This window comes from Phyllostomus hastatus, unplaced genomic scaffold, assembly GCF_019186645.2.
Source record: "Phyllostomus hastatus isolate PE091 unplaced genomic scaffold, TTU_PhHast_1.1 phas_contig_40, whole genome shotgun sequence".
Lineage (NCBI taxonomy): Eukaryota > Metazoa > Chordata > Mammalia > Chiroptera > Phyllostomidae > Phyllostomus > Phyllostomus hastatus.
This window is the reverse complement of record NW_025333872.1, coordinates 88,538,355-88,562,081: the sequence shown is the minus strand read 5'-3', so window position 1 is coordinate 88,562,081 and position 23,727 is coordinate 88,538,355. Positions and strand designations below refer to the sequence as shown.

At 46.4% G+C, this 23,727-nt stretch overlaps 1 protein-coding gene across 1 annotated transcript in view; it reads right to left on the bottom strand.

Annotated features, from left to right (window-relative positions):
* The window catches only part of PPP1R14C (protein phosphatase 1 regulatory inhibitor subunit 14C), an 81,367-nt gene that overhangs the window by 46,842 nt on the left and 10,798 nt on the right, over positions 1-23,727 (bottom strand). The window lies entirely within an intron of this gene.

Genomic DNA, 23,727 nt, shown 5'->3' with positions numbered 1-23,727 from the left:
ATTTCCAAAAATACTAATGCTTATTCTAGCCCTGCATGTAATTTCCCACTCCATCTAGCAGTTGCTATGGAAGGAAACAAAGTGGATAAACAACCAGCAAACCATTTACTGCACAAAGGAATTTTATGTCAAGGCTCAAATTAGAGAAGCAGTGAAAAAGAAAACCTGTCATAGCCACAAATCAAAAATACATCAAGTCTCATTACCGAAAGATCTTTAAAAAGACACACCCAGAGTATGCTTTTGGCCAGGAAGGTGCTCACAGAGACCACCCAAACCACGGTGGCAGAGCTCTCGCCCATGTGCTGCCATCAGGCAGAAAGACACAGCATCTTATCAGACTTGGAAACTAGAATGCCAGCCTCATAGGGGACAGTTTTCCTGATTAAAAAAGAAGCTATAGAGAGAGAGATGCAAGAGATCATTTTTTAATCTGAGAAGTGAAATACCTGGAGAAACAGGAAATAGCATAACAGAGAAAAGCTGGGATAACAGAAAAGGACGATGCTAATTAACAGTTCAATATTCAAGACGAGATTTTTAAAATGGTCCACCCTACTGTGAAAATGTCTGCTCTCGGGACAACCCGAACCCTAAAGCAGAAAGGAAGAGAGAGGTGCAGTGCCCCCTCCGGGAGGTAACCCTCAATCACTCCCCTCCACAGAGGAGTCTGTGGCCACGCCAGGCGGGGCTGTCCCTTCAAGAATCTCTCCTCAAGTGTCGGCCTCCCAGGAAGCGGCCAGCCACCTACTGATATGTCAATAAAATGAAGGGAACAAAAAGGGTACTTCCAGAGACAGGTCTACTCTGGTTCACATTTTACAAGCAGATACCACTTCCTGCTCAATTTAAATCCAACCGTTAGTTCCTCAGAGAGAAGCTAGAGTTCCTCTCACCCAACTCAACCTACCCGCATTTTGCTATGTACAATGTACATATTTTTGCCCAAATGTTTGAGGGAAAAATATGGATATGCATTTATTGTACATGGGTAGTCCTAATTCTGTATCTATAGAAATGGTTTTAATTCTTTTATTTATGCTTCTGCATTGAAAGTGTAACTCTAAGCCCTGGCTGGCATAGCTCAGTGGATTGAGCGTGGGCTGCAAACCAAAGTGTTGCAGGTTCAACTTCCAGTCAGGGCACATGCCTGGGTTGCAGGCCATGACCCCCAGCAACTGCACATTGATGTTTCTCTCTCTCTCTCTACCTCCCTCCCTTCCCTCTCTAAAAATAAATAAATAAAATCTTAAAAAAAAGAGAAGTGTTTAAGCAGCAAAAGAGAGTCTAGTAAAAAAAAAATAAAAAGAAAGTGTAACTCTAGGAAGCAATCACAATATCCGTATGTAAGACTGTACCCTGGAATACAATAATCAGTTTTGTTTCTAAATATAAATAAATAAAACATTGAATTAAAAAATTAAGATGAGAGATTTTTTTCCCCTGAAAGTTTGTGCCCAAAATGTGGGTGTGCACTACACATGACAAAACATGGGGAGCAGTGACCGTCACTACTTCAGATGCACTCTGAGTGGCAAGTGGCGAGTCTGGGCTTGCCCAGGAACATGGCACATTCACACTGAGTCACCGCCGGGCAGGAAAACCACAACACCTACAGAGTCCAGGCTGCAGAAGTTGAACTTGCGGTTCTCGAGTTTCCCTCACTCCTACCCCCGGCCACCCGGCCTGGCAACAGTCCCACCTCCGCAGTCATTCGGGGTTACTCTTTTCTCCACATTACAAGTTCTCGAGCTGCTGATGCAGGCTGCTCCCCCTAGTCACTACAGGGAGGTCTTCGAGACACGAGCTTAAAATAGCTCTTCTGAGAAGTGGGTGTGCCGCTGACCCCATTTATATCAGATAAAACACCCAAAGGCACACCAAGGAGCTCATGAGCTTTATCTCCACGTACAGCGGTCTTCGTGCAATGGTGGATGAAACCTAAACCTCCAAAGTGCTTCTGTTTCATTGAAGCATCTCCCCCAAATGCTACGATGTGCAGCTGTCATGACAACGCTTTCATGTGGGTGGCACAAATATCCCCGTTTTACAGGGGCAGAAGCTGGGCCTCGGAGAGGGGTTTTGTTATTGGCCCTGGAGGAGACGCCAAGATTTGTGCCAGCCTCGACGAGTCTGTCTCAGACAGAAGAAGAGCTAGGATGCACTGTTTGTTTTCTACCAGATTCTTTGCTAAACACTTTAATACATGGATCACCTCAGTTAATTCTCGCATCCCTTTTGCTACCCATGTTGTATGGCAGGGACCGAAGAACAGAAAGGCTGACTGGTTTCCCCGGGGGTCTCCCAGGGAGCATGTGACAGACTCGGAACCCCAACTCTTGTTCTTCTCATGCGTTCTACGCATGAATGCTGTTCTTACATCATCACAACCATGCTAAAAAAATAATAATAAGGTTGTCCCTTCTTGCATCTACAAAAGCCTCATCATGAAGGTTATCAATTATCTTCAACAGTCCATGAACCAACGTGAAAGGTTTAACATGAGACACGTATTTGGGGATTCAGAGTCTGATAGAAGGCAAATCAGCAGAATTAGTTTCCATGCAAATGACAGGCCTGTGTGTCCAGGTGCCCAAGTCTAGACACTTACTGAGACTCTCCCCACTGGGAGGTCCGTTCCCCTCACTCGTCCCTCGCTGGGTCCCCCCGGCACGCCTCCCCATGCTGACTCTGGTCTCAGGACAGGCGGACACCACAGGCCTCCCTTCCACCCAGGAGAGGGTGATTTGGAGGGTATTTCAAGAAGTCAAGCAGAGCTTAGAATAGCTTCTATACTCATGGGAACAGATAGCATCTAGGAGGCTGACAAGTCTAGCTGGCGGGCTTTCCCTGGAGAGCTGGCTTTGCCCACAGCAGGCCCATTCTGAGTCAGTCACACCGGAGCCATGGATCTCATTTTCTCCGCTTCTCTGTGGATAAAGAAATCAGTCACCCGGGAGATTGAAAATATGCCTATCAGAGAGCATACCTAGCTGCCTCCACATCTCCCTAAGCCGGGTCCGGATATGAGAGATAAACTGGAACTCTGTAGCTATCTCTTCATCTTAGATTGTAGCCACTTCCACTCAGAGTACTACGATCATCAGTAGCAAAAAGACCCTCTTTAGTATTTTTTTAGGATTTTATTTATTTATTTTTAGAGAGGGAAGGGAGGGAGAGAGAGAGAGAGAGAGAGAGAGAGAGAGAGAGAGAGAGAGAGAGAGAGAGAAACATCAATGTGCGGTTGCTGGGGGTCATGGCCTGCAACCCAAGCATGTGCCCTGACTGGGAATCGAACCTGCGACACTTTGGTTCGCAGCCCGCGCTCAATCCACTGAGCTACGCCAGCCAGGGCTCCTCTTTAGTATTTCTGATACAGTATTTTGTATCACCATGATAATTTTGAAAGCCAGGTAGTAATTTATCTTTAATGATTTTTTTTTTTAAAAAAAGAGGAAACAGGAATCAAGATAATGTATCTATTACACATTTAGGTTAGACGCAGTCGTCTCTTTGGTTGAGATACTTGCAATCAAGTCTGTAAATTCATTGTGTTGGGTTTACTTAAATTAAAGAGCTCAACTTCAAGGGCTGGTCATGTATATTAGGAGAATGACAAATATTACTCTGTACCCTCTCCCCGCTCCGATGGTAGCCTGGAGTCTCCAGAGATTCTCGAGCTGGTCTTGCCCCCTGTCAAGCTACACAGGGCTTTCATCATTCCTGGGGGCCCCCATCATGCTCCTCTGCCCACATTTGGGCCTTTCCTCCAGCCTCCCACATGGGCTGGATTATCAGACAAAGCAGATGGACCATTAGTCCAGACCTCCCACCACAGCTCCCAGGCGGGCCAGAGACAGGTCGGCATAAACCTTTCCAATGTGGTACCAGCCCTGATCCCAGGGTGCAGGTAGAGGAGAGGGCACAGAGCCTCTGCACAAAAGCACCGAGGTATGTGCAGGTGGGGTCGTGGGGCTACCCCAGAAGCCAGGAGACACCCAAAGCCTGCTGGGAGGTAATAGTCACAGCACTCAGCCCACTCACGAGTGAGATAAAACATTACACTGATGAGTAACAAGACAATATGTATTCCACAATCCAGGCTAACAGTACAGCGAAGAGGAAAGGCATAGACAGCAAGGGGAAGCCCCTCCTCTTTGCCTGGGGATAAAGTCTGCCCCCGGCTACTCAGCGGGAGAGTCACTGGGCAGAACCGGGCCCTGGGGTTCTGACCCAAGTCCCATTGGCCCAGTTGCACTAGCTCTCCCCCACCCGCCCTCTGCCTCCCTGTACTGGGAGAGAAAGACAACCAAGCAGTGTAGAGCGGAGAAGGGAAGTCATGGCTACCTGTGAGACCACTGAATCTTCACAAAAACTAGCCTCACAGCCCCTTGGGCACCCCACACTTGACCCTGGCCAACCCTCTTTACTGTCAACAGACAGGATCCAGTCCTCAAGCACAGGGGTGAGAAGTTTCACTTCTTATCTACCAAGAATATTTCATTCCCAATATAAATCTGGCCCGAAAGCACCATTAAGTGAGAGCATAAATGGGCTCAACTATGATTTCATTTTCTCTCTCTTCTCTGCAGATCCCTTCCCAGAAACAACAACAGGAAGAAAAACAGTCCCTCTTAGTGCTCAGGCGTGTCCCGCCCTTTCCGGCCCCCCGTGGAGTAGGCAAAAGCCCGCACCCTCTGTGCTGGGTGTTAAGATTGGCTTAATCCTATTCAGAGGGCAATGCGGCCTTTAAAACCACCCAGGACAACACCTCTTGGGAACCAGGGTCGGGCTTGCAGGCTGGGAAACGCGGATATTGACATTTCTGGTCAAGGGAAGGCAGACTACAGGGCATGGAGGCAGGGACGCAGGCAGCCAGGTCACGGGGTAAAGCCACATCGCTTGCCCAGTGCGACCAGCTTTAAAAACTTGGCTGTCCCCAGCAGTGCCACTTCCTGCTTCCCTGAGTGGCCTCGTCACTCAGGGGAAGCCCACCGTCTCTCCCACGGTCCCCCGCACGGTGAATAGGATTCTCCCGACCCGGCCACTCCTTCACGTCCTCTGCCAAACCCAGAGCCCTGTCGCCGTGACAGGCCCCCTCCTTGCATGGGCCTCACCCCCAATAACAGAGTAAAAGAAAAACCTCACCTCTGTGGCCTGAAAGAGGTGTTGGAGTGTGAACGAGTGGGAGATAATCATAACAACTCTCTGGTCCCCGACACACCAGTCTAATGCGTGAAAACGTCAGGAGAAAGAAGCAGACGTGAACTGGAGAAAGAACAATTCCTTCCAGTGCACTAAGGAAGTTCTCGCGTGTATTGCGCCTGAATGTATTTGGGATGTCACATAAGGTAGCAGAGACAGAAACAGAAAGTTGCTTCTCTATGGTCCCTTTGGCGCTAAGACGTGCAACGAGGGGCAAGTTCCGGTTAAACAGGAAGATGCTGCCTTGAAACAGAAAACGAGACAAGAGGCAGTTGCCAGACACAAACTGTACAGTGGGCAAGCTTGATGTTCTGGAGCAATTGCTGCCTTGATGACCCAGGGAGGCCATGGTGCCCCTGCAGAGAGGGGACAGCCTTCGGGCCCGCAGTTCCAGCCCAGCTGGCAGGGCAGGTGGTGAGCCCGATGTGGGCTCTACCCTCAGGCCCACACACCATCACCTGTGGTGCCCACGGGCTTCCCCTGTGCACTCCAATCATGAGAACCCCTTCACCCCCCAAACAGGTCATCGATCAAAGGACAAACTCCTAAGGACGCAAAAGGAAAGTAAACGGCCAGTGTTGTAAATGTCCCAGCGCAGCTTTGAATTCTTTAGTGGAGCAACTTGTGACTTCACCGTGCGGGTGGAAAGATCTTGTCACCAGAGAGAGCGCTTCAGAAACTCCAGGACCCAGTGTGGCAATTAGGACCAGCAAACCAAGTAGCAGTGGAAAACCCCATAGGTATGTTGCATTGGTGGTCCAGAGGGCATTTCCCAGACAGCCCGGGGGCATGGTGTTGGGTTTTCTTTTGATTGTGCTGAGAAAACCACTGGCATTCATTCAGTGCAGCAGAGTCCAACGCAAGGTGCTGTGGTTGCCTAACCAACTTGTGGCTGGTCGGGTGGTACAAAATGGTTAAACACTGAAAAAGGGGAAAACACACCAAGAGAGAGTTCTGGGCGTCTTCTCCGTCCTGGGGCATACCAGAGCCAGGACCTGACAAAGTCACCCTCACAAGCGCTGTGCCCTGCAGCTGCCTTACTCTGTGCTGTTGGCTGTTGAAGTAATACTCTACAAAGGCTGTTACTAAGCATCCCGAAGCACAAGGAGTTAAATGTCTATAAAGGCTCACAAGATGAACAAACTCGCTTTCCCCAAAATATGCTCATCATATCAACGTTCTGTAGTGTAAGGACATGACCACTCTGATTTCACAAGAAGAGGAGGTGAGGTCTGTGACCATCTGTGACCTCTGCTGGCAAACACCCCGCAGGAGCAGATCCAAGAGACCTGGCCCATGGGCACACTCCTTCCTGTCCCACCAGCTCCTCCCAGGCTCTCAGTGAGTGCCTGAACCTGTCTGTGCCTGAGTCTCACTCTTGTAATGGGACTCAGTGATAGCAGTCATCTCGCAGGCTTGTTGAGAGGATCAAGAGTTAATGCGGGAAGGCCTTAGCACTGTGTGAGTTACTATTCCTGTGGTTGGTCACGGTCTTATTATAGCCAACAGGGATTAAATGCCAGAGCACCACCATAAGCCACAGTCAGGCCACTGGTACTGTTTCAGATAGAACGAGACCAAAAGGAAACACTCCCTGCAGTTTTTTATCAAATTATATTCCAAGAAATCACACTTATTTAAAACGCATTTGCTCAACAGAGACTATCTGCTGGAGTGTTTGAATGACACAGTATATTTTAAACCAAAGTTCCTGCCCTCTAGCTGCTTGCAGTTGAACTTGGAAGATGCACCCACATGAGAAACCTCAGGCGGCATGGCAGGGCCAGCTGAGTGAGGCTGTAGCATTTATTTTTCACTGATTTATGCACAATAAGAAGTGTTGGGTAAGCAGGTTGACTTCAGCCTGAAATGGCAAACATCATGGAGGTGGCCTCCAGGTCTGGTTTCAGAGACTGGAGAGGATCCTCACTGACAGGAGGATTTGGGGAAAACACGGGGGGGTGGGATGAGCAAAGCTCACAGGGCCATCTTGAACTTGAGATGAGAGACTATTAGGGGAGCTTAGGAAGCTAAGGTCTACAGTCAGATGGCCTCTGCCCAAACCCTTCTTCAACCACGCACTGGCCGTGTGAGTCCATCCGTGGCCAGGTATTTATCTGTCTCTGTGCCTTAGTTTCCTAACTGGTCCCCCTCATAGGTGCTCCCCTGAAGACTGAATAAGATGCAGCACGTAGGAGCTTCACATAGTCCCTGACACACAACAGGACTCGAGGTGACACACTGTGTTAGGGATGCGGCCAAGAGATCCGTCTGTCTGTGGAAGGGACTGAAGTGGACGCATGTTGGAAGGTAGGAAAGGAGTCTGGGGGGAGCTCAGCTCTCATTCAGGGGGAGATTGGAGTCACAGGAGAAGAATCCCTTTTCCGATGGTTCATCTGGCAGCTGCGGGCTGCTCCAAGGGAGGTGGGAGAACCTGGAGACAGGTGTGCGATAATAATGTGCCAGGGTCCACGTGCGAGTGGAAGGGGGCAGGGTGGGGCCGTGGCACCTGTCACAGAAATGGGAGAAGAGAAGCGCTGGCGTGAGGGACTGGGTCAGGGGGCTCAAAGAGCGGGTGGGAAATGAGAGGAGTCAAAAACAGACTCTACGAACTGCAATGTGGTATCCTGGGTCAGAAAAAAAGGGCATTTGCAGAAAAACCAGGGAAATCTAATAAAGACTGCAGTTTAGCTAATAGGGTTGAGCCCCTGTTGATGTGACGTTAGGGGAAGCTGAGTGAAGGGGATGTGGGAGAGCTCGGCACTGTGTCTGCAACTCTTTGGTAAATCTAAAACTATTTCAGAGTTATTTAAAAAAAACACTCCAGGTCTTCGGAGGCGATTCATCACGTCATCAATAAAGAGAGGGAGGCTGGGGCGAGTGCTGGTTTGGGCTTAAGGTTGATTAAGCACCTTAGACCAGAATACGGCTGATGGCGGACCAAGGAGACACCCAAGCCTGGCATGTGGGAGCATGGCCTGTGCCCACCTCCAGACACATGACAAAGCTGGCCTATGAGGGATGTGGAGTGGCCCGGACTTGTCCTCTCAAGTGACCGTGCTCACGTTCCTTGTCACGAGCCACCTGCCCCCCCCAGTCACACAGAGCACCCCGCACACCCTCGGCTCCCTATTACAGCAACTTTGCCCACAAGGAGAGGAGTGAGACCACACTTCCAAAGAACTTTATCTCCTAGTTTGAGGCCTGTAATAAACTAAGGTTTCCTGAGGAGCAGAGAAATATCCATAACGTGAGCTCTCAACCGTCCAAATGAAAAACAATCGCCAACTAGTGAGCAGCACAGAGCGGGGTTTGGGACCCAGGGCCGCCTTGCTCTGCAGGCTGTGTTCCTACCACCACGCTACAGGCCTCACGCCCCAGGCTGGGTGCGGTCTGCCGCCTCAGCAAACACACACAGAACTGCGGCTGTCCCAGAGAGCTTCCCCGTGTCGTAACAGCACCATTGCCCAGAGCTATGGAGATCTTCTAGAAAGCTGTCCAGTCGCACTGGCCTGAGGGAATCAACTGTTTCCAACCTACAGTAACCTGAACCATTAGTTCTAAGTGTCAAAAGTATCACACAAAGAATATACGGGTGGGGCAAAAAGTGGGTTTGCAGTTGGTCATATGGAAAATAATACAATAATAAATAATAATCATACAAGAATAAACTTGGTTTCACATACTCACAACTGCTAAACCTACTCTTGCCCTAAACTGTATATGTTTTATATACATACCTGTGAATGAATATACCAGGTAATAAATTTAAGAACCTCAAGAGCATAGATAAGAGAGAAATGTAATAAAATATAAAACCTATGTAATGCATGTCTTTTATATATGGGTGATGAATCAGTAAAATCAATCCTTTGGCAAGAAGTAGGAGGGACTCGGAACACTGACACAGAATAACCGGTAACAAACACTTGTTGATTTTACCGAATGACATGACCTGGTGCTCTTTACATCAGTCCCTACAAATAAAATGTCTGTGCTAAACTATGAAATTAAGAATGGGGTAATTTTCATGGAAATGAAACGAGAGAGCAACAGGAGAAAGAGGTTACATTCTGGGCATGGTGTGGAGCCTGAGGAACTTCCCCTAACTCTGAAATGTTTGCATCGGTCATTGATTCTGTGTTGGGACGTGTGAATTCCAAGAAGCAGAAGCTCTGGGCTGGCTGTCCTCCCGCCAGACTGTAGGTGGAGTTAATGTGTCAGGTGGAGAAGTGAGAATAGATCCTCTCTTTCTAGCTAGGAGCTTCTGAGACTCTTGGGTGGAACTCAGGTGGTTGTGCTCCAATAAGATGGCGAGGCATCCCTTGGCTCTAAGGTGTTGGTTCGGTGCAGGGGTGTGCTGGGGCTGGCTTGTAGCAGCTCACCAGACAACCTTTTCAGGGGTTTTACAAACCAGCTGTTCAACCCAGTCATTATTAAAAAATTAAACGATGTAAACATGCAAGTAAGTTAATTATAATTAAAACAGAGTTCCTAAGTACTCAAAATATTATTTTCTACCCATTTTACCACATTTCCCTCTTATTTGTGTTCTTGAGGTTACTCAGGTCCATTGTATCCACAGGGAGGAAGCTCCATCGTGGGTGGCTTCACAATGGTAGCCCCAAATCGACCACAGTGGGAGTATTTCCACCAAGGAAATGGGCAAACGCTATGAACAGGGTGTGTTTTTTTTTCTCCTGAGAGCCAGTTGTTAAATACCTACAAGCAACCCACTGGACATTGCCGTCCTTCACAGAAGAAGACAAATGGAGAACTGTATCGTGGTTGAGAGGAGAAGAGGTGGAACAGAAAGTGAAAAGGGGAAGAGAAGGCACTTGGGGGCAGCACGCCGTGGGAAGGAGGCGGGGCTAAAGGAGTGGGGAGGGGCAGGAAGGGGATGGAGAAATGGAAGAAATCAAAGTGGGCACAGAGTAAGAGGGGAGAGAGAGGAAGAGAGAAGGAAAGATGGGGAGACAGGGAGAATTATTTTATTTCTTTAGTATCCTGAGGGAAAACAATGGCTCCATAGAAGAAATTATTTCAGATAACCAACGTTTAAATTCTTTTTCTGAAAATCTTTTAAATGTATCGCTCATGTGCCTGCCTTCTGAGGCGGGGGCTATGGACACAAGTCAATATCCTGTCAGTGACTCGGGTCGGCCTGGTGGCCTGGTGAGTGGATGTGCCAGTGCTCCGCGTCACCCTGCAGGTCGATGACTCGCCCAGGGCTCTTTCTGTCTCACACAATACGGCTCCGGTCTGCTGAGCTTTTTACAGACTCTCTGCCAGCCCCTTACCGGCAGGCTGTAAGCTGTCCCTTCTAGAGGTTCTCGTACTACTCATATTCAGTAGTTTGTTGCTACTGAATCAGAGTGAACTAAGAAGTGAGAAAACCCAAGCTCTCCAGAATTGTCACGAAAGTAAAGAGTCAACAAACTATGTTGTACATCTGAAACTAATACTGTATGTCAACTGTAGTTGAAAAAATTTTTAATTTCCATGTGAAGTACAAAGATAAAAAAAAAAGCCTATGGCTCTCTGTAATAAAGAACAAAAACTCCAGGATGGGCCCTTACGTTCTTAAAGGTACCCACCCCGCTTTCTTTCAGGTTCTTCCCTGTGTTCCAAATGGTTGAGGTTGGTGGGCTCTGGACAGATGAGGTTCCACTCAACACAGAAGACATTCCATTGAGGCAAACGGCAGCGAACGGAGCCAGTGATAAATAATAAGAAAGTCCCGTTGTGTGCATGAGAGTCAACCGCACAGACGCCCTGTCCTGCGGCTGGGCTCCTTCCCCGTCCTGAGGCAGGGGCCGAGCTCCATGGCCAGCACCACGGCCGCCTCTCCCGGAGTCCACACGGCGCTCTCAGCAGCCACGCCTGGCGACCACCGGAAACAGGCAGCGGTGACAAGGAAGCTGACAGAGGCAGCCCCACATTCTAGCTGCGAATGCTGGGGGCCGGCCCCAGCTTGGGGTGCCTACCCTCCCAGTCACTCCTCCTCCACATCCCTGAGAGAGTTCCAGGGACATGAACCAGGGCCCTGGTGTAAGCGGGCACAATGACAGCCAGGGAGAAGTCGTCCACGGACAGGTCCCCTGATAGACAGGTGCCAGCACCAACCGCAGTGCCCAGTACCTGGCCCAGTTGCACCACCTCTGCCAGGACACTAGTCCCTCCTGAGCACCACACCGACCTCTGGAAAATGCATGTCTGTTTCTCTGAATGTGGTCTTTGGGCTGCCACTAGGTTCTGAAAGCAAGAAAAGGATTAAACAGATCATTGAATCCACCAGATAAAATAAGGTGCAAAAATAAAAATCTTTCTTTTGCAGGGTTTTGTTTTGAAATGTCCTGATAACAACATAGAAGCTCTTGTTCTTAGGCCTGTTGCCTGTTTACCCAGACTGTCACCTCAAAAAAGGTTGTTTTTCTTTTAAGGTTTTATTTTATTTACTTTTAGAGAGGGAAGGGAGGGAGAAAGAGAGAGAGAAACATCAATGTGGGGTTGCTGGGGGTCATGGCCTGCAACCCAGGCATGTACCCTGACTGGGAATCGAACCTGCGACACTTTGGTTCGCAGCCTGTGCTCAATCCACTGAGCTATGCCAGCCAGGGCTTAAAAAAAGTTTTAAAATAACTGCACTGGAGCAACAAAGCTCTACCAGAAGCTTTCTGGTCTAGAGAAACTATACCAGAAGTAGAAGAAAATTCTAAAAATCACCCTATTGCACTGAGTGTTTAATTTGAAAATAAAAAAACACAAATGTCCTACTATTAAAAATAGAAACTAGGAAAAGAATCCCATTATTTCATAGCTATATTTTATGCCTAGCACATAGTAGGCCCGCAGCAAATATGTATGGGGCTGGATGGCTAAATAGACGCACTGCTCGTGACGGGGTATTCCGAAGCTGACAGGCCTTCTTTAGGCATTCAGCCAGCAGGACACATCCAAAACCACAGTTGGGCCTGTTGAACAAATATAACCAGTCAAGTCTTCTCTGAAACAGAACCTGAGTATCTTTGCTTTGAGCCTGAGCCTAGGAATTTTAAGCACTTATGCCTAAAGGTAAGTTCAGACCAGTCCATCAGCTGGCAAATATTTACTCACCACTTACAGCAGCACCTGGGTCACTGTGCCAGGCAATGGAGGCAGAGCATAGTGAGCAGGACAGGAAGGCCCCGCCCGACACTAAAACTCTCACCAGAAGCTATACTAGACCCACATATACAAGGTCCCCTGGTTTGTGACTACAGTGTAGTGGGGGGAGTATGAACTTTCAATGAATGACGCCGGGTCAACTGGATATCCTGGTGGGACAATAAAGAATCTTCTTGCCCTGCTGGTGTGGCTTGGTGGATTGAGTACCAGCCTGTGAACCAAAAGGTCGTTGGTTCAATTCCCAGTCACGGCACATGCCTGTGTTACAGGTAGGTCCCCAGTAAGGGGCAATGAGAGGCAACCACTCATTGATGTTTCTCTCCCTCTCTCCCTCCCTTCCCCTCTCTCTAAATATCAATAAATAAAATCTTTTTTAAAATCTAAAAAAAAAACCTTCTTGCCTACATTATACCATGTACCAAAATCCATTATAGACAGACTACAGATCTAAATATGAATGAAAGAACAATGAAGCATCCAAAAGACAACACAGAAGAAGAGCATGACCTTTGAGCAGACAAAAATTTCTTAAAAGGGATGCAAATTACACTAACTATAAAGGAAAACACTGATAAACTGGACAAGATTAAGAACATCTGTTCAGCAAAAAACACTAAAGATTAAAAGAGTAAAAAAGGCAACTAACCAAGTAGGAGGAAATACACGTTTCTGACAAGAGACTGACACCTAAGATGTACGTATAAAAATTGATGTCCAGGATACATAAAAATCCGGAACAGCCTGACAGCTGTGAGAGGGAGGGAGGGAGGAGTCTGGGACTGATTGAAGAAGGGGAAGGGATTAGTCACAGAACATGTATGCAGGACCCATGGGTGTGGACACCAGTGTGGGGATTGACTGTGGGAGTGGGAAGCGCTGGGCAGAGGGGGGCAAAGGGAGAAAATTGGGAAACTGTAATAGCATAAACAATGAGACATTAAAAAATAAAAATAAAAATCAGTATGAACAAGGCAGACAACTCAATCCAAAGGGTTTTTTTTTTCCTCAAATGGGAAAAGAGTTGAACAGGCATGTCACAGAGGGGATACCCAAAGGGCCAATAAACATATAAAAAGGGGCTGGACTTCACTGGTCCTCACTAAATGCAAATTACACCCACAATGCAATGCCACTACATCCCTAACAGATAGTTAAATGGGAAGGATAAAATGCCAAGCATTGATGAGGATGCAAAACTACGGGGCTTTCATTACTGCAGTGGGAATGCAAGTCAGTACAATCACTCAGGAAAATTGTCTGGGAATATTTAGGAAAGCTGAATGTACCCTAAAACCAGTAATTTCACCACAACGTGTATAACCCAACAGAAATACAGGCATTTGTTCACCAAAAGACGTGTGTACTAATGTTCACAGCAGCTCAGTCCAGAGTACTCCCAAGCTGAAAAACCTCCCAAGTGCCCATCAAAAGCAGAATGGATGAGAAATAATTGCAATGTATTCACACATGGAATATTGTATGGCTATTAAAACGAACAAATCTCAATGGCATGCAGTAACACGGGTATATCTCATACACTTAACATTGAAGGAAAGAGACATAAAAATTATAATTTAAAAAAGGCCAAGTCTATCAGGTTACAAAGGAGTGGGGTGGGAGGCCAATGATGGGAAGAGGGCAGAGCAGGGACTCCAGTGGTGCTGGCAATGTTCTGTTTCTTAATCTGGACAGTGGTTACAGGGTGGGACCAAGTTGAGAAAATTTATCAACCTGTGCACTTTAGGGTTTGTGCACTTTGCATGTTATACTACAGGGAAAAGGTGGGGTTTTAAAAAAATACTTATTTTTAGAGAGAGGGGAAGGAAGGGAGAGAGAGAAGGAGAGAACACTTACATGAGAGACACATCAATCAGTCACCTCTGGCATGGCCGCCAACAGGGGACCGAGCCCACGACTCAGGCACGTGCCCCGAGCAGAATCAAACTTGCAACCTTTCAGTCTGTGGGACAACACCCAACCCACTGAGCTACAGCAGTCAGGGCAAAAGGTGTTTTTTTTTTTTAAATGCTTTCATTCATGACTCATCTCATGTCTCTTTCTGTCCCTATCCCTTGTCCAAGTCAAGGTCTGTTCTGCCTCGGGGTCTCAGCATTAACTGAGCCCCTTGCAGGAAAGTCCGTCCTCCCAGGCCTTTGAGCAGTAGGTGTCATCTCTCGCCATTTAAGTCCCCACAGAGGCCCGTCATTCAGTCCTTGTCCCAGTAGCCTGTTTTCTTTCTTTCACAGCACTTCTCAGGAGCTGAATGTGCATTGTTTTGGAGCACAGGGACTTTGTCTCTGATGTGCTGCTGTAGCCCTAGCGCCTAAAAGTGCCTCTGGCATATGTACCCAACTGATTTGAAACGTATAGCCACACAAAGGCCTGCCAGAAAATGTTTACAGCAGGGGCATTTATACAATGGAATGCTATTCAACTATGAAAAGAAATGAGATACCAAGTCATGAAAAGACAGAGATGAGCCTTAAATGCACATTATTAAATGAAACAAACCACTCTGAAAAGTCTATGTACTGTATGGTTCCAATTATATGACATTTAAGGAAAGGTCAAACAACGGCAATGGTGAAAGATCAGTGATTGTGACGGGCTCACAGAGGGAAGTACGGAGGATTTTTTAGAGGACGAAACTACTCTATATGATATTCTAAGGGTAGATACATGATGTTATTCATTTGTCAAAACCCACAGAACTTTATTCCGCAGAGAATACATCTTATGTGTGCAAATTTGTAGTCATTTAGGAGAGCAGGGGATCCCAGGATGGAATGCAGATTGTGACAAAACAATCCAATTATATTACAAATAAAAGAAACAACCGCACTGAATGAGGTATGGGGAAAAGGTGCTCACCCGAGTGACTGGAAATAAGCGGAGTCTAGGAGACCGAAGACTGCCTTCCACGGGGGTCTGGGATAAGAATTTTGATACTGCTATCGACATAGTCTGCAGCTGAACAATTACGTGAATGGATGGAGGGCAGTGGGAACCACAGGCTCCTCACTGTGGGCGTGAGAATTTACAAATGTACAAGGGAAGGCAGCTAGATGGTCCATGTGACAATGGATTAGAGTTGGAGACACCAGCTTGAACGCGTGTTTAGCTTAATATAGATATTGATGGTAACATATAGAAATATTTATAGGTATGTTTATAGACACAGGTTAGTATGCACACATACATTCCTTTGCTCTTCAGCTCACAGACCCAAGAAACAGTGACACCCCAGTAGCAACAAGCATACCTAGCATTCATGTCTTGGTTCCTAACACAATTCTCCAATAAAATAGCATAAGAGCAGAGGGTTGCTTACAGAAATGGTCAATTCTAGGTCTGGAGCAAGAAATCTAGATAAACCTGGGACATCTTGAAGTCCCAGAAAGTAAGGAAGTATTATACCCACATACAACTACAGGAGTGTGTCAAACAGACAAAGCAGTCGACTGAAACAGCTTCCGATGGCCAACACTGGAACAATTTGAGCAACAACATAAATACAGAAATATTGAATGATAACCCAAGCACCTAATAAATATCCATGAGTCCATACTGGCATGAGTAAATCCTTGACTAAATACACAAGTGGGGGAGAAGAGACAAATCTCCCATGCAGAAGAATTCCCCCCCAAAATTATATAGAAACACCAGGAGGTGGAGCATAACTCCCATTCCTTAGCTGTGGGTTGTACATAGGGATTTCCTTCCAAAGAGGACGGTATGGAAGGAGGGGAAGGGAGTGACTTTACAGCAGAGAAACCTGACAGAAACTTCCTCAGCCAAGTGGTCAAGGTCAACATCAGCGGTGATAAATCTTGCGTTCACAGCAACACCCCTTGAGAGGATGTGGTGAGCATGGCTGTTGACCTCTATGGTTTTTCTTCTAAAAAGACACAACCCCAGTCTAATCACGAGAAGAACATCAGACAAGTCCCGTTTTAGAGACATTCTACAAAATACCTAAACTGTACTCCACACAACTCTCAAGGCCATCAAAAACAAGGAGAGTCTGAGAAACATGACAACTAAATGTAATAATGGTGTCCTGGGTGGAAGAGAGAAAGGACACCAGGTAAAAACTAAGGAATCTGAATACAGTGTGGATTTTAGTGAATAACAATATATCAGTGATGTCCCATTCATTGTAACGAATGCACCATACTAATTTAAGATGTTACTAATCAGTGAAAATGGCTGGGAAGTATATGGGAACTATCTTCAAAATTTTTCTGTAACTCTGACCATGTAAAAAATATAAGTTTATTTATGCTTTTAAAAATGGGCCTCGCAAAAGGTGGAATGGAGAAACCAGCAGATGGATATTGGAGGGAGGAAGGAAGAGATGGATAGCGCAATGGCTGATAGGAAGATGGACAGAGTTTGGGATAACACACCTCTGCAAAGCAGGACAGTCAAACACTCTGAGAGCGTGAAGATGACAACTGGGATGGGCACCAGGGACTTAACAACAGAGAGCAGGCAGGTCTCTTGATGGACAGGCGAGGGGGCTGACAGGGGAGCAGGAGGGGACAGAATGGGGACAAAGCGTATAGACAATCTAACTGTGAAATCTGGCTGAAGAGGGGAAAAAGGAAGGAGAGCTTTGTGTGTGCGTCCTACTACTGTATTGAGGTGCAACTTACACAGCATGAAATGCACAGACTTAGGGCGTAGCTGGATGACCCGACACGGAGGAAAGGCCGAGGATACAGAAGTGGAGAGACCCTGCGCAGATGCAGGGGCCGGGCTCCTGGGAGCAGGCAAAGGGTGGCGCCGTCTCCCGTCTAACTCTCCTCTGTCCTCTGGGCGGTGCCACCATCCTCACTGGGGACGGACGGACTTTTAACCCAAAAAGGCAATGAGGACACCCTAATTTCCAAAAGTGTTATCCGTGCTCATTCTGAAAAAGTAAAGAACCAAATAGGAACAAAATTATTGGCCACCTTTTCCTTATTTACAATTAAAAACTTTAAAGGCCCTGGCTGCCTCAAAAAGAGGAGAAGGTGAAGCCCCGTGAAAGGTGCTTGAGACACTGTTGAGACCGGGGACAGGAGCACTCGCCTCGTTAAAGAGTAGGGTGGCCCTTTTCTCTTTGTATCCTCACCCGAGGACGTTTTCTCATCACTTTCTTTTTAAGAGAGAGAGTGGGAGGGAGAGAGAGAAACACTGATTGGGTTGCCTTTCCTTGTGCCCTGACTGGGGATCAAACCCACGACCTTGGTACGTACCCTGACAAGAAATCAGACCTGAAGCCTTTCGGTTATGGGACGATGCTCCAACCCATAATGCTCCAACTGAGCCACACGGGCCAGGGCAAGGGAACCCTTCTTACCGCAACCACAGAGGCCCAAACCCACACCCACCTCTTTCTAAAAATAACCTCAGACTATTCCTTCTCTTATAAAAGGAATGCACAGTCATTGTACAAAACATACAGTTGCCCATACTGACACGAATAGTAGTATTTATTATGTATCTTTCCAGTCTTTTTTTAGGCAGTTAAAAAAGGTATCTTATGGAAAAGATTGTTACCCGTTATCACTTACATGTCATAAATCTGTTGAATTAAAAAATCTGTTGAATTCTGTTGAATTTAATTCTCTTAAATCAACCCCAGATCTTTCATTCTGAGATACTGACTAGATTATTTTATATTCACAAAACCTAATGTGTGACCAAAATCAAGCCCTAAACCCCACCCAAAAAGAAAAATACACATTAACAAACTCCAAAAGCCTCTGTTTTCTTTTTGGCCAAAGAATCTAACTTTAATTTGAATATATGTGTTAACTAGGCAGAATTAATTGTGGCAAAAAGATCACAGATGTTGCTAATAGCGCTTTCATAAACATCCTGGGCTTTTCTTGGGATGATTGTTATGATCTTAACATTATTAATGCTCCAAACATGCCCAGAAGGGCTATATCATTTCAAAGGGGCATTAAAGGAAGCCAAGGATGGTGACTCATAAGTACTCAGAGCAGAGAGCCTGCCTCGTTCTCCTGGGTGGACCAAGCCCACACCCACCCCGGGAGCAGGGAGGGTCTATCACGTAATGTGATTCCCCGCACCTGGATAGGAGGATGTAAAAAGAACCCCTGACCCCAACCAATAGGGATCTCTGAAATGGGATGCACTATTTCCTACAACCAGTAAAGAGCCTTATCTAGGAACTTTTCAGTTTATTTTGATTTTGTCAAGCGGGGAAAGAGAGGTGCCTGTGTTCCCAGAGGAAAGCAGGTCCGTGGCCCCACCCACCCTGCCTGCTCAAGCCTAGGCCCCCAAGGAAGTGGGTGGGTCTCAGTCCTACTAGTCACGACGTCTGGCTGGAGAACATGAACTTCACTTTACTCAGTGTTTTACGTGGTCTCTGTGTCTCATTCTTTGGCCTCCTTCCACGGTTTTGAATTGCTTTATGCAAGGCAATTTACGGAAAGTGTCAATGATTGATAAACGAGGTCCTCATTTTCTCCTTCTTTGGAATAGTAAGTTAACTGGAGCTTGAGGTCTGCATTTATTAAACACAGCCCACTACCGGCCTGAGAAGTCTGCCATGGGAATATCCCAGAGGTCGGAGGCAGCTGGCCGCTACATGCTTTTAGAGTGTCAGGCTAGTTGAGGCAGTAGTCTGTTTACCTAGGTACGCAAACATTTTCGTTATCTAAACATCTCCCCATAAAAACTGCTCTGGCAGGAGATTACTGAACACTGAACCTTCTGGGGCTTAGTGAAGAAATGGAATATTGCAGCTGCACAAAAGGCAGTTGTCTACCAGGGAGAGTACATGTTGTTATTTCTTAGTTGTAATGTTTGTGAGGTGTTTTCATCACAGCAAGCATAATCATGTGTTAGCAACAAATCCATGATTCACTTTCTTGGGACTTGTCGGAGAGGTCCCACACCCCAGGACAAACAGCAGAAAAGCCAGTGACTAATTAGAATTGTTACGTAGCATATTAGCTCACAAGAACTCAGTAGAAAAAGCCATTTTGGCCCATCTGAAAACTCGACACCTTATCAAGTTGGCTGGAAACAGATTTGATTTAATATTTGCAAAAATGAATGAAGCACCGAGGTCAGCTGCACTACTAACAAATAAAATATGGGACCAAAGATACTAACAGATGATTGACCACAGTGCTCAACACAAAAACACCCTTTTACAGACACAGAACACGTGGCTAAGGGGTTTTCTCATTTTGTTTAGAAGAAGCATTATTTTTTTTACATCTAGTACTTTCAAACACGTAGAATAAAAACCCCAGTCTGCATCCTCTGGCTTATTTCAAGTGAGCTTCTAACTTTTAACTTCAACATTCTAGCTAAGTGGATAGAGGGGACACTCAGAGGCACTGGTGGCAAACACAAGCCCCGTGGGCCAAATCCGGCCCTCTACCTTGTTTTATCCGGCCTGGCACCTTGTTTCTACCCGCCGGAAACACTGAGCTCTCGCTTAACTGCTAAGGAGTGGTTACATTTATACAGTCCTAAAATCACATTCGGCCCTTTGAAGGCAACCGCGAGGCCGATGTGGCCCCGGTAACAATGAGTTGGACACCCCTGGCCTGAAGGCCCTAGTACTAAGCACTCATGCAAACCTGGCAGTCAGTGGAATAACACGCTCACAGGGACATATACTTGAGAACGAACGGGTTTGGATTTTTCTAAACAAGTAGCTGAATCCTATAAATAGCTTCTCTAAGAAAGAAAGGGGTCCTGTAGGTTATTAAAGATGAAGCATATATGAAAATGTATCAAGTAAATTAAGCAAAAAAGCCTTGCCCGGTCAAGCATACTAAAATTCACAGCAATGGTCTGGCGGTGAAGGTCAAACTGAGAGTCACTGTTCTCACTGTGAGTCCTCTCTCTTCTCTCTGGCAATTTAAACTTGGGCTTGGTACTAAGGCCCTCTGAGCCTCAGGGTTCTAGGTTAAAAAATGGGATAACAAGCCCTGGCTGGTGTAGCTCAGCTGATTGAGCGCGGGCTATGAACCAAAGCATCGCAGGTTCAATTCCCAGTCAGGGTACATGCCTGGGTTACAGGCCATGACCCCCAGCAACCACACATTGATGTTTCTCTCTCTCTCTCTTTCCCCCCACTTCCCTCTCTAAAAATAAATAAATAAAATCTTTTAAAAAATGGGATAACTACTTACTTTAAAGAACTTTAGTGTGGATCGAATGGGATTATCTGATGGTGCTTTATGAATTCTACCATCACACCAAATAAACAAATATTATAAAGAGGAATAAAAATTCTGCCTTTCACTTTCTACCAAAAGTGTCCGTGAGAAATCTTCATTTCTTGTTTCTATTCTGTCATGGCAGTTCTATAACTACAAAGGGACATTCTAGGAATAAATTCCCCAGTGAAAATTAATTTGTTTAGGCAGATTTATTCGACCTCTTATTTAGGCTAATTTGTACCCTTCACGGTTGTTTTTAAAGTTTTATTTCCTAAAGCTACTGTGATTTTACTTCTCAGACGCTCATTTGATATCTCAGCCCAAATGTTCCTCAAGTTAAAATAAATACCACCATTAGTTAATTATGAGCTGTCAAGCTCAAGGACAAATAATAAGCATGGAAAAGGCCCCTGACAGCCACTATTATAAATTATACCCTGAAAGTGTTTAAGGCAAATATGCCAGCTCTTCTTAAAGGTTAACCCAATTAGAGCAAAGAAAAAGAAAGAAAGCAGCATAGAGGGTAGCTCTGAGTGTCTGCTTGTCAGATTTCACATTTAAGTTGGAAGTCAAGAGTAGGGAAGAAGTGCTGGAGGGGGTTAGGAGGATTTTTCTAAAGGCTTCTCGGTCTGGTATTTCCCGAGTCTCATCACACCAGAGACCATGCCAAGAAAGGATGGAGAACTACGCGCTCACTGTCGCTGCTAAAATTAACTATGGAAATCAGATGATGCTTCAGTGAACTAGCCCCGCTCCTGTCTCAGGTTTGCCTACAGAGCAAAAGACCTTTCTACCGCTGCTTCGGATATCACCCTCTCTGCAATAAATCTCATTCTCCCCCATGCACGGCCAGCTTTATTACAGAATCTCTAAAGCCTGGAGCTTCAAAGCCTTAGACCGTGCTCATTTTTTTTTCAGCTGAGGAAAGAAAAATCAAGAAACAGAAGTCTATTGGGAGCATTATTGGCCAAGGTCATTGAGCTAGAAGAGAGGTCCACAGACCGGGGCCCTTCCTGCAACATCATACTGGGAACGGTAGGCACGTTTTGATTACATAGAGTCCAACGAGGTCCCACCACCCACAAATAAGATAGTTATTTATAAACCTGCCCGGGTTTATTAATGCCCAAAGTTTAGCTGTTAAGAGATGACTTGCTCTTACTTAGTCCTCGCTTCTCATGAAAACGAAAAATACAGTGTTTTTAGTTGCTGATATTAGAATGTCGGTGGTGGGGGGGGTTGTTGGCTCTGCCGGGAAAGGACTCGCACTCATATGGAGGTCCACCTTCTTCTCCTGCTAGGGAAAGTGTTCCTGTACTTTTCCCACTTCTTCTCTTACTCAGATTTAAAGAATGAATCTTTAAAGTTCCCCTTGAGTGAAAAGGAGAACTAAAGGGGAACAAGAAGACTTCATCCTTTGTTCACTGCCATCTATGTCAATATCTGCTGAATGAATGAATGAATGAATGAATATCCCTGCCTGCCAGAGTTCCTTCCACAGCTTGCCTGAGGACTTCTTTCCAAATAGGAAAAAAAAAAAGCCCTTTTTGATCGCTTTTCCTCAACCATAAAGTGATTCTTTACGGCCTAAATCCACATTCTGGTCTTCTCTGTTTTCTAAGCTTTCATGCGGTGGCACAGATTCCCAGACTGCCAGTGCTGACGAACACCTGGTGACAATGGACCCGCGCGGACTCTCAAGCAGACGCAGAAATCCTGGCTTTCGCACCCGTTCTAGCCAGGCTTGTGTGAACCTGTCACTCCGCACCTCCTCTGCCCATGGGAAACACTCACCACTTCCTCGCACGGCGAGCATTTCCACTGCCAAGGCAATGAATCATTTTACTGGGCAAATAAACTAGTACCCGTGTACATCCTGAAAAACTAAAACTGCAGAAAAGAAAGGCAGTAGCCTGTGATCACTTCCTTAGTGGGTTTTTATCACCCGTGCACCTGCACTATATTCCATAACAACTTCCTTTTAGTTCACAGATTTGAAGGACTGCAGAGACACCATGTTTTTCAGACTATAAGATGCATCCCCCCCAATGTGGGAGGAAACTGGGGGTGCATCTTATAGTCCGAATGTAGCTTTATGTTTACATTGGTGAAATATGTTATTTATGTTATTAAATATTTTACCACATTTTTTGCTTCAAAAAATTTTTTTTCCTATTTTTCTCCTCTAAAACCTAGGTGCATCTTACAGTCCAAAAAATACGGTCATTCATAACCATGAAAAAGAGCTAACACTTCCAGTCAACAGTGAAAGGGCAGAAAGTGTTTTTAATACAGTCAGAGCCAAATTGCAAGAATGCTGTTCATTTGCAGTCTCTCTGAAAAGTACCACACCACGAAATGTGCCAACTGCCCCTGAGGGCCAGTTTGTCTCTGTTGGGGACTGTCCTGCTGACATATGCTCATGTCTCACCTAACAGTGCACCTGAGTGTAGCCAGGCATGCAAGAGGCACGGGGGCTGCAAAGATCACACGGCTCTGCCCTCTGGGAGCTGCAGCTAGGGGGACTGGGGAGGGGGGTAGGGTTACAGGTAGGGTGCCAAGGAAGGGGAAAGAATAAGCCGGCAAAAGTCCGTGAGCCTGTAGGTGAGGAGACATATCAGAGAGGCTTCCTGGAGGAGGCAGCATAAGGATGAGCCCGAAGAACAACAGGTCACAAGCACACAGGTAAGGTAGGGAGGCAGGAGGGAGAGATGTCCCTGGCAGGGGGAGAAGCAGATGGGAGGGGTTCCGCATGCCCTGCATGAGGGTCTCAGTTCATCACTGAAGAAGCAGGTGGAAACAGTGGCTAGCGATGAGACCGGAGTGGCGGGCAGATCAATCCCCTGAGCCCTTGTCACGGGCTGAGGTGCTCGCACCTCACCCTGAAGGCGGGGGGAGTAACAAGCTCCAGTGTGGACTTCAGGAGCATTCCAGCAGTGTGCAGGGGGCTCTGAGGACCAGGGCTCAGAAGAACAGGCTCCAGCCCCAGAATTGGAGAGAGGACAGGCGTCCACCCTGACTCTGCCCTTTCAGAGTCATGTGGCCTCCTCACCAGGGACTGTCTGTGGCCTAAGCTCTCCATCCCTCAGTTTCTTTGCCTACCTTGAAGACTTAATTAACTCTTGCAAGGATTCAACAAGAGCTCATGAAGGAT